Raw genomic sequence first — 10,321 nt, forward strand, 5'->3', positions numbered from 1 at the left:
TGTTTATCTAAAAAAAATAATGCATGTTTTGCTGGCAACACATTCCCTTTAAGGGGTTAATCATATTAAGTTTAAAAAAAAAATTTGTAATTGTCGTTTTTACTTGCACGGTGAAAGCCGTAAAAACAAAACCCAAAAAACAATGGAGGAATTGCAGCTTTTTCCAATTTCAGCCTGCAAAGAATTTTATTTTCAGTATCCCAGTACATTAAAAAGTACTTTAAATGGTGTCACAAGAAACTACAACTCCTGCAAAAATAAGCCCTCACACCACTACTGACGGAAAAATAAAAGTTATGGCACTTTGAAAGCGAGGAGAGAAAAACTAAAATGAAAAAGCAAAAAATGGATCAGTCCTGAAAGGTTTAATTAATTTCTAATGAAAAAACATTTATGACCACGTAGGGTATTGCCGTACTTGGGAGAAATTGCTTTACAAATGTTGGGGTGCTTTTTCTACTTGTGGATAAAATGTTGATATTCATTTTCACAGCCGAATTCTAATAAATCCTGCAAAAGACCTGTGGGATCTTAATGCTCACTATACCCCTCGATAGATTCCTTAAGGGGTGTAGTTTCCCAAATGGGGTCAGTTTTGGGGTGTTTCCTCTATTTTGGTACCCCAGGGGCTTTTCAAATGCAACATGACACCCAAAAACTATTCCGGCTAAATTTGAGCTCCAAAAGCCAAACATTGATCCTTCCCTTCTGAGTGCTGCCGTGGGTCCAAACAGCAGTTTATAACCACATATGGCATATTGCCGTAATCGGGAGAAATTGCTTTGCAAATTTTGGGGTTCTTTTTCTCCTTTTATTCATTGTAAAAATTAAACCTTTCTATGTTTTGTCAGAAACAAAATATTAACTTTTTCACGGTCTAATTCCACTAAATTCAGCAAAAAATCTGTGGGGGTCTAAATGCTCACTATACCCCTTCCAAAATGGGGTCACTTTTGGGGGGTTTTCCACTGTTTTGGTTCCTCCAGGGCGTTGCAAATGCGACATGGCACTGAAAACCAATCCAGCACAATCTGTGCTCAAAAATCCAAGCGGTGCTCCTTCCCTTCTGATCTCCACCGTGGGTCCAAACAGCAGTTTTACTACATATGCGGGTATTGCTGTAATCGGGAGAAATGGCTTTACAAACTTTGGTGTGCTTTTTATTCTTTATTCCTTGTAAAAATTGTAAAAAAAAAAATATTTTTTCAGAAAAAAAAGATTTTCATTTTCACAGACAAACTCCAATAAATATAGCATAAAACCTGTAGGGGCAAGATGGTAACTATACCCCTAGATAAATTACTTGAGGTGTGTAGTATCCAAAACCGTGTCCCTTTTGGGGAGTTTCCACTATTTTGCCTAAAATATATTCTAAAATGGAGGCCCCAAAATCTTCTAGGTGCATCTCGGCTTCTGAGACCTGTTTAAGTCCATTACTACACTAGAGCCATATGTGTCATATTTCTAAAAACTGCAGAATCTGAGCAATAAATATTGAGTTGCTTTTCTCTGGTAAAGGTTTTACAGAGAAAAATTTATTACACGTGAATTTCGGCAAAAAAAATAACATTTGTACGTTTACCCTCTACTTTGCTTTAATTCCTGTGAAACACCTAAAGGGTTAAGAAGCTTTCTGAATGCTGTTTTGAATACTTTGAGGGATGCAGTTTTTAAAATGGGGTGATTTATGGGGTCTATCAAGTAGTACATAAGGCCATTTAAAGCCTCTTCTGAACAGAACTGGTCTTTGAAAAATAGCCTTTTAACATTTTCTTGAAAATTGCTGCTAAAGTTCTAAGCCTTGTAACGTCCTAGGAAAATGAAATCCTGTTCAAAAAATGATGCAAATATAAAGTAGACATGGAATATGTGAAATAGTAATACCACACAAAATAGATACTATCTGTTTTACAAGCAGATACATTTAAAATGAGAAAAATCATACATTTTTGCTAATTTTCTTAAAATGTTTTTTTTACAAACAAGCAATGATTTTATTGACCATTTTTCCACTAACCTAAACTACAATATGTCCCGAGAAAACGATCTCCGAATCGCTAGGATAGGCAAAAGCATTACAGCGTTATTACCACATAAAATAACACATGTCAGGGGCTGATCCTGAAGGCCAAAATGAGCTTGGTCCTGAAAGGGTTAAAACCTACATTTCAGCCTAAAACTCGCATGTAGAGGATTCAACAAAACAATGTAAAAATGTAATTGATCAAGGTAGGCAAAGTACATAAATACCACAAGCATCTACATCAACACGAACTTGCTCTCAAAAACATTGGTTATTAATCTTTTTTTATTGCACTTCGTAAGTGTGTAAAAATACAACTTAAACATTTATGTACACCACCACCTTCACGCAACTTTGCATCAGAGATTTTTGAGTAAAAATTGCATTAAAATGCAACTTTGCAATTAAAATGTGTACTCAAGCAAAACTCTTGTGCAAAGGTCTGTTGGTTTTTTCTTAAAAAAACCAAACCATGAGTTTAAACAAATGCCACCCAGGTGCGTGTTAAAGAGATGCAGAAATGTGGCAACTGATTTATGCACACAAGCTATATTTGGATTATATGTGTGTAATTTTCCATCCCCCTTGTATGAACGCTAACCCTACTGTGGCAAATTTTTCTGTTTTTTTTAGAACTTGTTGGAAATGATTTCAATTGGGTTTGCAGAAATCCATTTACATACTGCAGAAGCTTGAATATATGGAAAAGAGTTTTCAGTCGCAGATAAATGTAAATACTAAAATATTCACTGATCAGTCAGAACTCTTAAAACCCCTAATGGGAAGTGAATAACATTGATTATTATGGTACCTGATGGTATATATTAGGCAGCAAGTATATATTAAGTTGTTGAAGATCAGGTGTTGGAAGCCACAAAAATGGCCAAGTGTTAAGATCTGAGCGACTTTGACAAGGGCCAAATTGTGATGATTTCTAATTGCAGATCTTGTGTGGTGTTCCTGGTATGCGAAGGTTAATACCTACCCAAAAGGGATCAATAAAGGCCAATCTGTGAACCGGCGACAGGGTCATGGGCGCTTGAGGTTCATTGATGCACGTGGGTAGTGAAGGCTAGCCCGTCTGGTTCCGATCCTTCAGAAAGCAACTTGTCACGATCAAGGGGTATGTGGACCCACTAGTCCTCTCTGCCGTAGCGGAGAGGCAGCTGGCCAAGTCGGTCTATGCAAAAGTCTATACGAGTTCGTAGCACAAGGGTAGCTGAAATAGTCCAGATGGTGGCAGGGGCTCTGCCATGGATGGTAGTAGGTGCAGTAGGTTGTGCTAGCCTTGGCGGATGACAATGGTTGTAGCCGGACACGACTCCAATCACTAAACAGACTCCGGAAAACAATAACACCGCACGGGATGCAGGGCATGGGAAACAACGGGAACAGGATAACATGAAGGGACTATTTGGAAGACTAACATGGGATTAACTAACAACGCTCAGTCAAGGATCAGAAGGACAGGGCCCTCTTTATAGTTCAGGGTGATCAGGTAATATTTACAATAGTGATCACTACGGGACAGAGAGGGCGCATGTGCCGACGTCTCTGGGGAGGAAGGCGCCAACAGGAAGAGGAAGATCTGCGGAAGGCAGGTAAGTGAAGGTCGCGGTCCGTGACCGTGGCGGTAACCGTACCCCTCCTTACGCCCCCTCTTCTTGCGTCCAGAGTGAGAGGAATTTTTTAATGAGGGTAGGGGCTTCTCTGGCTACCAGGATCTCTTCTCAGGACCAAACCCTCTCCAGTCCACCAAATAGAAAATCCTTCTTCCTACCCTCTTGCGGTCCAGAATCTCCTTCACCTCGAATACATCAGAAGAACCAATGGGAGCAATTGCATACCTAGGAGCTTTACTATAACGGTTCAGGACCACGGGTTTAAGGAGGGACACATGCAAAGAGTTGGGAATCTTCAGAGTAGGAGGCAACCGAAGTTTATAGGATACTAGGTTGATTCACTGTAGGACTTTAAAAGGACCGAGGAAACTAGGAGCGAACTTGTGAGAAGGCATCTTGAGTCTAATGTTTCTCGAGGACAGCCAGACCTTGACTCTAGGAGAGAGTTGAGGGGGAATTTTCTTTTCATGCGTTCCACTGCTTGGAGAATCGCAGCCTTAGTTTGCTGCCAGATGTGAACAAAAGAGCCAAATGAAGAGTTAGCTGCCGGTACTTGAGTCATGGCTGGCTTAGGAAGAGGAACTCGAGAATGCTGGCTGTGCACAATGTAGAAGGGAGATGAGGCGGTAGACTCACTTGTGTGGTTGTATGAGAACCCTGCCCAAGTTGCTCCCAACTGTCGTGTTGGGTGGAAACAAAGTGGGGAAGATAATTCTTTAAAATTTGGATGGTCCTCTACACTTGACCATTGGACTGCAGGTGTTCGGCAGAAGAGAAGTCAAGTTTAACGTCCAGCACAGGGCTCTCCAGAACTTGGATGTAACCTGTAACCCCCAGTCCGAGACCATATGTAGAGTGAGTCCGTGTAGCCGGAAGATGTGCAAAATAAACCGGCTTGCCAGGCGAAGAGCAGACTGGAGGCAAGTCAGTGGAATAAAATTTGCCATCTTGGAGAAACTATCCACTACTACCCAGATTGTAGTACATCCAGCCGACAGGGGAAGGTCAGTGATAAAGTCCATAGCTATATGCTGCTAAGGAGCATAAGGAGTGGGCAGGGGAAGGCGCAGACCATCAGGTTTGGAGCGGGAAGACTTGTTCAAGGCACAGTTCGTACATGAAGAGACACAGTCCACAACATCCTTAGGCAGCGTGGGCCACCAATACTGACGGGTATGAAGTCCTGAGTCTTTCGAACACCAGCGTGCTCCGCCAATTTAGAGCTGTGTCCCCAGTGGAGAATTCTCCTGTCCGTAAGGCGGACAAAAGTCTTTCCATGAGGAATGTCTCTAATTTGCAACGGGCTAGCGACAATAATCCTAGATGGGTCTATAATATATTGGGGAACCTCTTCAGCGTCATTAATCTCAAATGATCGAAACACAGCGTCCGCCGTCAGATTCTTATCAGCAGGACGGAAGTGAGGCCGGAATGGCATGGCGAGGATTTAGTCGTTGTGCTGTAAGTACGTAAGGTTCTTGTGATCCGTATAAATGATAATAGGAAGGGGCCGCGCCTTCCAGCAAGTGTCTCCGTTCCTCTAATGCCATCTTGACGGCCAGCAACTCCCGATCCCCGATGGAATAGTTGCACTCTGCTGGAGAGAACAATTTTGTGAAGAAGCCACAAGCCACCATCTTGCCCTTAGAGTTCTTTTGACCTAGTGCTCCAGCACCAACGGAGGATGCGTCCACTTCCAGAAGGAACTGCCGAGAAGCATCAGGGTGATTGAAGAACAGATGCTGAGGTGAAAGTGCTCTTAAGCTTAGTAAATGCCGATTCTGCCTCTAGAGGCAAAAACTTGATGAGGGCCGAGATTGCGGCAGTCAGAGATGAGAAGTTCGGGATAAACTGCCGATAGAAGTTAGCGAATCGCAGAAATCTTTGTGCCGAAGGCCCTGTGGATGTGGCCACTCGATGTCGGATCTCACCTTCTCTGGGTCCATCTTGAGGCCACAGTCGGATACTATGTAGCCCAGGAAGGGCAGAGAGCTTCTCTCGAACACATACATCTCAATTTTAGCATATAAGCGGTTCTCAACCACGACAGAACTTGGCGAACATGTCTACGATGCGTCATTAAATCTTGCGAGTTAAATCAGGATGTCGTCCAGATAGACTACTACACAGACATACAGCAGATCACGGAAAATGTAATTTACAAGTTCCTGGAACACAGCTGGAGCGTTACACAGTCCAACGGGCATCACAAGGTATTCGTAATGGCCGTCGTGGGTGTTAAATGCGGTTTTCCAATAGTCTCTGCGGATACGGATCAAGTTATATGCTCAGCGTAGGTCCAGTTATGTGAATACCATGGCCCCACAGATTCTGTCAAATAGTTCTGAGATGAGCGGCAGGGGATACTTTAATTTGGTTCAGGCCCCGGTAGTTGATACATGGCCGAAGAGATCCGTCCTTCTTTTTCACGTAGAAGAATCCGGCTGGGGAGGAAGACTTTCGGATGGACCCTCTTTCGAGATTCTCTTTAACATCGGCGGACATGGCTTGGGTCTCTGGCATGGACTGAGGTTAAATGCGCCCTCGAGGTGGTGAAGCGTCAGGGAGTAAATCCACCGAGCAGTCATAGATGCGATGAGGAGGAAGAGTCTGCTTCTCTTTTACTGAGAACGTCCGCAAAACTAGTCTAATGAGATGGTAGATCAGAGAGTGACTGAGGCAGTGGGAGCAAAACAGGGCGAACCTGTGACAGGCTATGGCATCTGGGGCCCATTGGAGATTTCCGGAACTCCAGTCGAGAACCGGAGCGTGTAGGCGAAGCCATGGCAGACCCAGCAGAATAGGGTTGATAGCTTTAGGTAATACAGGTAAAACGATCTGTTCAGAGTGAAGGGCTCCGACTTGTAGTGTCAATGGTTCCGTGATGAACACAATTGGATCGGGCAATGGTAGACGATTCACAGAAGGAACAGCCAGAGGTCTCTCCAGAAGAACTGTAGGTAGAAGTGTGGCAGGAGTCAAGATCGGCAGAGGAGGAATGTGATTTCTCCGGAGATGAGGGCCACAGGAATCGATAGTTTGGAAGAGGTTTTGACGTTTGGAGACATCCCGCCTAGAGTTGCCTCTCCAACCACAACCCTAGGTGCTGGAGTTTCCCGGTTACTGTGGGCATTTGCGCACAAAATGACCCTTAAGGCCACAATACAGACATCATCCAGACGAGTGCCTGCGCTGTTTCTCTTGTTCGGACAACCGGACTCTGTCTACCTGCATAGGTTCTTCAGGTAGCGCACTAAGGGAAGGCAATAGTGGTCTCTGGGCTGAGGGTGCTGGTCTGTGACACCGGCTCTCCTGTCGAACTTCCTGAGTGCGCTCCCGGGTCCTCATGTCAACCCGAGTGGTCAACAGGATGAGGGCATCCAAGGTAGAAGGAAGGTCGCGGGCTTCAAGCTCGTCCTTGATGTGCGAGGACAGTCGCTGCCAAAAGGTCGCCACCAATGCCTCATTGTTCCATGCCAACTCTGCTGCCAGGATACGGAAGGAGATGGCATACGCTCCTACTGTGGAACCCTCTTTCTTGATGAGCTCGTAGCCTAAAATTAACTGCATTGGTTGATGAACCTTCTACACGCTCTGGGATCACCGTCCTAGCGAGGAGGAAGAGGCAGTGAAACTGGATCCGGAACAAACAGAAAGCAACGGACCGTGGAACAGCAACAGTCTCTGGAGGAAGAACTGGAGGTGGAACAGTGAGTTGATCCAGGTGGGCCATGCTGGAAGGCGCTGATCCTGACGTGGCCGTAGGTCATCCATCTCCGTCTATCTTTTGAACTGCGGTCTGTGGCTGGCCGGCGGGTTCCATGGCCTGAGCGTACTGTCCCGATCACTGGGTATGTGGACCCACTAGGTTGCTTCCCCGTGGCGGAGAGGCAGCTGGCCAAGTCGGTCTACAAGTTCGTAGCGCTAGGGTACCTGAAATAGTCCAGATGGTGGCAGGGGCTCTGGCACAGATGGTTGTAGGGGCAGCAGGTTGCGCGAGACGTGGTAGACAACAGGTGCAGTAGGTTGTGGCAGAGTGTAGCGTGACACTGCTCCAATCACTAAACAGACTCCGGAACAATAACACAGCACAGGATACAGGTAGCAGGGCATGGGAAGAAACGGGAACAGGATAACACGAAGGGACCAGTTGCAAAGACTAACATGGGATTAACTAATAATGGTCAGGCAAGGAAGAGAAGGGCAGGGCCCTTTTTATAGTTCAGGGTAATCAGGGAATAATTAATTTCCATATGCACGGGCACGCTGGTTCCCAGCCTTAAAGGGCCAGCGCGCGACTTCTAGTGATCACTACAGGACAGAGCGGGTGCTTGTGCCGACGTCTCTGGGAGGAAGACTTTGGCAGGAAAATCTTCGGGAGGTGGGTAAGTGAAGGTCGCGGTCCGTGACCGCGACCTTAACACTACTGAAAAAGTAAATGCGGGCTATGAGAAGTTTCAGAACACAGTGCATCACATCTTCATATGTTTGGGGCTGCAGACCTTCAGAGTGCCCATGCTGACTGTCGTCCACTACTGAAAGCATCTACAACGGGCATGTGAGCAATGAAAAGAGGTGGCTTGGTCTAATAGATCACGTTTTAAATTTATGTGAACGGCCAGATGCATGTTGCCTTGTAAAGAAATGGCACCAGGGTGGACTATGGGAAAAAGACTCTAGCAGATTTTTCTGCTGGGAAACCTTGGGTCCTGGCAATCATGTCGACATCGCTTTTATCCAGACAACCTACCTAAAGGCTGTTGAAGACCAAGTGCATTTCATGATGGAAATGATATTACTTAGTGGCAGTGACCTCCTTTCAGTTGGATAAATCATCCTGAAAATGCAAAAAATGGTTTGAGAAACATGATGAAGAGTTTAAGGTGTTGACTTTGCCTTCAAATTTCCCAGATCTCAATCTGATCGAGCATCTTTGGAATTTGCTTGAAAAATACATATTCTAGGATCTGCTTTTTTTGTTTTGGCGAAAGATAGCAAGTACACGTTCAGAGATCTCGTGGAGTCCTTCGCTTCAATGGGTCAGAAGTGTTTTGACATGAGGGGGACCTACATAATATCAGGCAGGTGAATTTTATGATATGGCTGATCGCTTTATGTACCCCAAAATAATGATGTTATATAATACAACTCGGCACGCTAAACACAAACCCTTATATGTATGTAAAATTTAAAAAAATTAAAACCGTTGTGACTGCCAGACTGCAGTGAGGCAAAACAAAAAAATTCCTGTGTCTTTAACAGTCTTAGTACTGTACATTGTATAAATGTTTTTTTTTTATTCAGTTCTTAGAATGCTGTACCGTGACAGCCTTTCGTAGAGACAAGAATTGTAGTTGTAAGAACCATTTTTTGGCTGATTTTAGATTTGACTGAGCAGCAGTGAAGTGCTGCTGCAAATACCGCCCCAACATCAATATATGGAAAAGTTAATCTGCCGTGTTGAATGTTTTTCAGTCGTTATGGAATGCAGTCCTTGGAAAGTCGTTTAGGTTAAATGACAGATCTGCATCCCATCAATAGAAGTCCACATCAGGTCAAAGTCACATATTTATTTATTTTTAAGTTATGTTGTCATCCAGAGTTAAAACTTTGAATATTCACTGTGAACTGTTGTCAACAAGCAGTTTGGAACTATTAACTTGGTACCAAGGGGACCAGAGTTTGAAGGAGTGATCACCACAACCATAATCCTATGCATGATAACCTCTTGTGCCCACTTTAGCATGGAGAGAGGGACGAAGGAATACTAATGTCTTGGGATGACCGCATGTGTCTGTGCCAAAAAGAAATGTAGATCAGATTTAGAAGGTAGTGAATTGAGACCTGAAAAAGGAGTGTAGTTGAGCATGTGAATGCCAATATAGCCGCTTGCAATTTCGGGTGAGGAGAAAAAAGGGTGTCCTGCACTGTAACAAAATGGAAAAACTGGAAGTCTGTTGAGAGCAAGCGCGAAACTGACGGTTCTGATGGAAAGGTAGGGTTGTGAAAGATAGGGTTTATGGTTCAGTCCAGTGAGAAAGGGGCCATTTAAGACTATTGTCCTACATCTGCCCTCAGTAGGGGTTTGGAAAATAAACGGTGGCCAGTGTGTATATCTTGGTCTGAAGAGAGAGATTTGTAAATATGGACACTGGATTTGTTCTGTGGGCTATCACTTTGAAGTGAATCTCTTGGAGGAAGAGACCGTAATACAACCCTTACGCAGATGAAAAGTTTAGAATAGTTCTCGGGTATATTGAATAATTAAGGTGTGGAATCCAAGAAAAAAAATAAAATAAACCATTTTCTCAGCTGAAACTCCAGTGAGCAGATTGAAATCTTCATGGTCTCCGCTAAATCCTTTTATGTTAACCACTTGATATCTCCCAGTGATCTGACCTGGGCAATATCTGTGTAAAAACACTGACAAAAATGACCCACTAGTTATAATAAATCTATAGCACGAAATAAACATAACTAATGGGAGTGGAAGTGGGGGAGGTTTTTTGTTTTTTTTAATTTGGATAAAAAATATTGTCGATAACCAGAGTCAATCATTACTGTAATAATCAATTTCTACCCATAAAAATCTTGTCTATTACAGTTCTATTCCTTCCCAGGTAGCTCTTCCCTTGCATGTCTCTGAAGTAGAAGGAACTGCCTACCCGAGAGAGAA

The sequence above is a fragment of the Rhinoderma darwinii genome, chromosome 11 (assembly GCF_050947455.1).
Source record: "Rhinoderma darwinii isolate aRhiDar2 chromosome 11, aRhiDar2.hap1, whole genome shotgun sequence".
Classification (NCBI taxonomy): Eukaryota; Metazoa; Chordata; class Amphibia; order Anura; family Rhinodermatidae; genus Rhinoderma; species Rhinoderma darwinii.